Source organism: Peromyscus eremicus, chromosome 18 (assembly GCF_949786415.1).
Source record: "Peromyscus eremicus chromosome 18, PerEre_H2_v1, whole genome shotgun sequence".
Taxonomy (NCBI): Eukaryota; Metazoa; Chordata; class Mammalia; order Rodentia; family Cricetidae; genus Peromyscus; species Peromyscus eremicus.
In genome coordinates, this window is record NC_081434.1 from 1,976,363 (window position 1) to 1,982,578 (window position 6,216).

Here is a 6,216-nt window from a genome sequence, read left to right on the forward strand (position 1 = left end):
CCGCATATCTTCTGGAGCTGGAGCCTCAGGCAGTTGTGAGCTGCCTGACGTGGGTGCTGGAAACAGAACACAGTCCTCTGGCAGAGCAGCAGCAAGTGTTCTTAACCCCCGAGCTGTATCTCCAGTCACTGTTCATTTCAAACAAGGTCTTTTATGTAGCTCAGACTTACCTCAGACTGGCTGTGTAGCTTAAGCTGGCCTCAAGCTCATGATCCTCCTGCCTCTGACTCCAAAGTGTATGCACTAGCATGCCTGGCCTTTGTCACAACTCTTCTTTTAGACAGGTTTTTTTCTATGTAGCCCTGGCTGCCCTGGCGCTCTCTATATACACCAGGCTGGCCTTGAACACACTGAGATCCACCTGCCTCTGTCTCCAGAGTCTGGGTTAAAGCTGTGTGCCACTATGCCCAGCTTTTACCAGAAATATTAATGCCTTGCGATGGTAAACACCTTGCAGTTTTATCTGTCTCTACGCTTACCTGTGTTATCTCTTGGTGACAGATGCTAAAAGCTGGATATTCCTGGGCTGGTCATCCCAAGTTTACTCCTCTGCTCGAGAACGAAAGTCCGTTTCTCAGTCCCACAGAGTGAGTGCCACAGAAGCACTGTCCATACTGATAGGGGGAGGGCAGCTCTGTACAGCTCAAGGACTCTTCAGTCAGAGCTATTTGTCTTCATTCCTTCATAGTTGGGTCTGTGCAGTTGCCATAGCAACCCCCGAGGTGGTCCATGATGGATGTACCATCCTCCTGTAGCCACTCTCTAGCCATCCATTATCCTTAGTGCCTACAAAGTAACCAGGTTTGGGTTCCATAAAATACTGACCTGCTGAGCCTGTGGCAGGGAGGAGTATGGGAATCAAATGAGATGTGCCTAAATGATAGATACACTTTTTGAGATGATGTCTCATATATCTCAGGCATATATCTCAGGATGGCACTCAACTTACCACGCAGCTGAGGGCAATTCTAAGCTTGTGGTCCTCCTACCTCAACCTCCTGAGTGCTGGGGTTTCAGGTGTGTACTTCCAAATCCAGTTCAACCCCTCCAGGGCTGAGCAACATCTGCAACTACACTATATGTTAAGTTAGCTATCTTAAATCAAAATGCAAATTAATTGTGTGAATTAGCCATGTGTTAACATAATGTGTATGTATCAAACATCCTCTCTAGTGATCTCAATATTCATGAATAGAGATGTGGTCCTTAGGGACAGGTGACCATTCATTTCTGTTTCCACCATGTAGACTCTCTCTATCCCAGCTCCACATTCAGCATGCCATGTCAGCATGTAACCCAGCTCCATTGTGTGAAGAGTTTCAGTAGGACAAAGGCCCCTTTGGCTAGCTCCTGAGGCCACCCCCCTTCTCTCGATTTCTCTGGTTATGCTTTGCTGACTGCTGACTCCTGGCATAGTCTAGAACAATCACCAAGCTCCCGGTTCATCATCCCTCTCCCATCTATAGTCCAGGGCTGCAGTTAGCACTTGGATCAGACCAGGACCCTATGTGTTTTGAAATCCAACATGTAATTCAAGATACAGAGTAGTCACGGGGTTAGTCTGTCTTGTCTCTGCCCTTCTTTTCCCCTTTCTAGGGAGTCACATACAACCCCTGACCAGACCCACCAACACTCACTGTAGGTCAGGTCCTGCTCTGAGCATTGTATAGTGTCCCTGCACATACTGCTGTCCCCCAGGGCTGCATATTCATTTACTCTCCTCCTTACTCTCCTTGGATGCACTCATCTATAAACACTCTCTTGAAATGTATATATATATATATATATATATATATATATATATATATATATATACGTGGGAATGGGAGATGGGATAACCAAAACACTGAGTATGTAGGAAAAACCCTTATGGAAACCCACTGCTTTGTAAGGTAGTTTAAAAAATAAAACAAGGGGGCCGGAGAGATGGCTCAGTGGTTAAGAGCACTGGCTGCTCTTCCAGAGGAACTGGGTTCAATTCCCAGCAACCACATGGTCGCTCACAACCATCTTTAATGAGATCTGATGCCCTCTTCTGGCATGCAGGCAGAACACTGTATGCATAACAAATAAATAAATCTTAAAAAAAAAAAAAAAAACCAATAAAATAAAAGCCAGGCAGTGGTGGTGCACGCCTTTAATCCCAGCACTCAGAGCAGAGGCAGGCAGACCTCTGGGTTCAAAGCCAGCAAGTTCCAGGGCAGCCAGGACTACACAGAGAAACCCTGTCTCTAAATAAATAAATAAATAAAAATAAAGTAAAATAAAATGAATAAAAGGAGGGTGTGTGTTGAACATAGATACATGCTTGGGTTGACAATGCTTTCCAAGAAGGTATGAGTTATTAACTAGTGAATTAACGTGAGAAATCCATGGGAGTCTGTTTAAGGAGCATTAGAGAACTCAATTGGATATAAATTGAGGATATACACTCACAAATACAGAACCGAGTAAACAGCTGAAGACGTCTTCTGTTCTGACCAGGAGCGAATCCACCTGGCAGTCCGATCAGACCAGGAAGCAGGAACCAGGGAGAAGAGGCCTCATGACTCCTCTCTCCCTTTCCTTTTAAGAGGTCACATAGGATCGCAAGAGGCACCACCTCCTTCGGGCCGTATAGCCCCAGGTCACGAGTGGACCGAATACCACCACACTGCATGGCCTTCCATGAGTTATTGATCAGTGAGTTCCCAGAGGCCCCCAAAAGAACCCAGGCTATTGTCATGCCTCAGTTGCCTCCCAGAACTAACTGGTAAGACTCTATTGCTGAACATTTCAGTTGAGGGACATAGAGAAATCTAGAGGAACTGACCTGAAAATTTCCTCCCTACCTGCTAGATATCATAGTGCAGAGATGCTGTGCCGGAGAAAAGCCATCAGTGATGTTACCTATTGGGGAGCCCTGCACGCTACGACAGAGACCTGCCGGGCACAATGAGCCTGCCGGTGCCGTAGTGGTGGGAATGTTGTAGGGCAACCAACTACTTTGGGCTTGGCTTAGAGGCCTGCTTCCCAGGAGGAAAGTCATGCCTAACATTGTAAACCAGAACCTAGAAGGGAAACTACTACTGTTGTATTGGGGGGGAAGGACATGCTGTCAGGCTGCAATCATAGATTGGCCAAGCACAGTACCCCGGTGCCCAAGGCTCAGGAAACTTCATGGAAGAGGACGATGGGGAGGAGTGTTGGGCCATCTTCTGGACCCATGAACTCACCGCAGCTACTCAAGACCTGCGCAAGATGGGGCCAGCAAGGCCAGTTAGCATGTCAACAGGCAGCAGTCATTGGACTCAGTGGGTTATAAAAGACAAAAAAGGAGGAAGAGAAGGAGGAAGAAAGGGGGAGGAAGACATGAGAGCGATTGGGAGGACTGGAGGGGATGTTTGGAGTGCATATGATCAAGACATGTTATATCTACAAGTATGAAATTATCAAAGAATGAATAAAATGATATCCACACAACTACAGAACATTTTCATGTGGTCGTCCCATGGACATGTCAAGTCCAGCTTCCCTAAACTTAGCTAATTACAAAACACCCTTCATTCCTTCCCTGTCTAATCATCAGCTCTGACGTAGCTGGGTCAGACCATGTCTTCTGTAAGATCTCCGTTGGCCTAAGACCCTGTTTCTCTGTTTCTCATCTCAACCCTCCACTTCATGCTCCACGATGCTTCCAATTTCACCTTTGCATGGCAATCGAATTCGTCATCCCCACGATGCCTCAATCAGCTCCTGGATATCTGCAAGAGTGGTTCAAATTTCCTCACAACATACGTGATTATGATTCAGCCTCAACATTTCTTTTCTTTTTTTTTTGGAGCCGAGGACCGAACCCAGGGCCTTGTGCTTGCTAGGCAAGCACTCTACCACTGAGCTAAATCCCGAACCCCCAGCCTCAACTTTTCAACTACTCTTCCATCCTCCTCAGCTCAACACTCTGGCAATACTGTTTGTTACTCAGGGTTCCTGAAGTACTCCGTTCCATTTATAAGCTAGTGCTCAAGCTTCCACCCTGAAGTGCTTTCCTCTCTTTGTCAAGCAAAATTCTGTCATTTGCTTATTAGGATACACGGGAAGATTAAGAATTAATTGTTTGAACAGGGAGGTGATGGCGCACACCTTTTTTTTTTTTTTTCTTTGAGACAGGGTTTCCCTGTGTAGTGTAGCTTTGCGCCTTTCCTGGAACTCACTTGGTAGCCCAGGCTGGCCTTGAACTCACGGAGATCCGCCTGGCTCTGCCTCCCGAGTGCTGGGATTAAAGGCGTGCACCACCACCGCCCGGCTTTTCTTTTTTCTTTTTCTTTTTTTTTGGGGGGGGATGGCGCAGACCTTTAATCCCACCACTCAGGAGGCAGAGGCAGGTGGATCTCTGTGAGTTCAAGGCCAGCCTGATCTACAGAGTGAGTGCCAGGACAGCCAAGGCTACACAGAGAAACCCTGTCTCGAAAAACCAAAACAACAAAAACAATAAGGCAGATTATTGTCTGAATCACGAAAGTGAGTTTATCTGATGGTAAAAATAAAATAATATAAGAAATGACAGGTAAAGCTCTTCCCTGAATGAGTATAAAATAATGGACGTATATCCAGGCCTGGCAGTACAGACCTGATAATCCCAGCTACTCAGGAGTCTGTGCCAGGAGGATCCATAGTTCAAATATTGCCTGGGCTATAGTGTGAGTTCCAAGGCCAACTTGGTGAAACCCTGTCTCCAAATTAAAACAACCAAACAACATGTCAAAAGGGCTAGGAATACAGCTCAGTGGTCTTGATAAGACAGAAAGAGGTGGCGAGGAGAGGGGAGGGGAGGAAAGGGGAGGGGAGGGCACGGGAGGGGAGAGGGGGGGAAGGCCTGTCTTAAGTGACTGCAAAGGCTGTGGGTGCTTCGGCTCTCCAGGGACCCTGCTCTGAAACAGTTCTCTCCTCACTACCCAAACCCAAAGCATTAGCAGAGCAGGGCAGGGCTTCTCCGGAGGAAATTCTCTCAACGCTTTTGCTCCTGGGTTTAAAAGTCAACAAACCAGGACCTTGGTGAGCAAGCGTGAGCGAGGTTAAGGGAAAGCACCCGCGATGACCGGCTGGCGGAGTGACTCGGGGGTCGTGCAGCATAAGCGGAGAAAGGAACACAAGGAGGGACCCACGTCGCTTCGTGGCTTCGTGGCCAATCCTGCCCTTTGCCTATGTGCCCAGAGCTAGTCCACCACCGATGGCACTCCTTTGCCGAGCTTCCTGCCCCTCGGGGAACCTCCCTCCCCCTGGCCACTCCTGGAGGTGAGGTTACCCTTTCCCGTTTTTTATTCCTGTGGGGCACACCTCAAAGTGTTCAAAGCAGCTTTGTAATTAGAGAAAAAGCCAACCAACTGCACCTCTCCGGTTAAGCGGATGGAAAGGCTGGGCCGGACTGAACCCTGGTGGACAGAATCAGTCACTGCACTCAAAAAAAAAATCAATCCCCTCCGTTCACGTTCACTTATACATTAAAAAACAATGAGCACAAGCCATGTTGTTCGTCCCAGCACTCGGGAGGTAGGGACAGCCAGACCCTGTCACTAATAATAATAATAATAATAATAATAATAATAATAATAATAATAATAATAATAATAATAATAATAATAAGCATAACCTGGCACTTGGGAAATTGAGGCCGGAGGAATCAAAGTTTGAGGCCAGCAAAGGCTTCATAGCAAGACTCTGTCTCGAGAAAGAGAAAGGATACAAAAACAGTCAGCACGTATGTAGACACATTCTGTCTACAGAGAATGCTGAGGCTCTGGGAAACAGAGGTTTAAGCTATTATTATTATTTTTTATTATGTGTGTACATATAAATGTGGGAGGAGGGGGGAGGTTCGAGACAGCGTCTCACTGTGGAGCGCCGGCTGTCCTGGAACTCAGGATGCAGAACCAGTCTGGCGTGGAACGCACAGAGATCCGCCTGAGTCTGCCTCGCCGAGTGCTGGGATCAAAGGCGTGCGCCACACTACCCTGGTTTAAACCATTTAAAAAAAAACAAAAACAAACATTTATTTTATTCTGCCAGGCATGGTGGCACAGCCCTGTATTTAATGCCAGCACTCGGGAGGCGGAGGCAGGCGGGTTTCCACGAGATCGAGGCCAGCCTGGTCTGCGCAGCTCCAGGACAGCCAGGGCTAGAGACTGGAAACCAAGCAAACACAGGGCGGACCCCGGCTACGGAGTCTCTCTGGAGGTC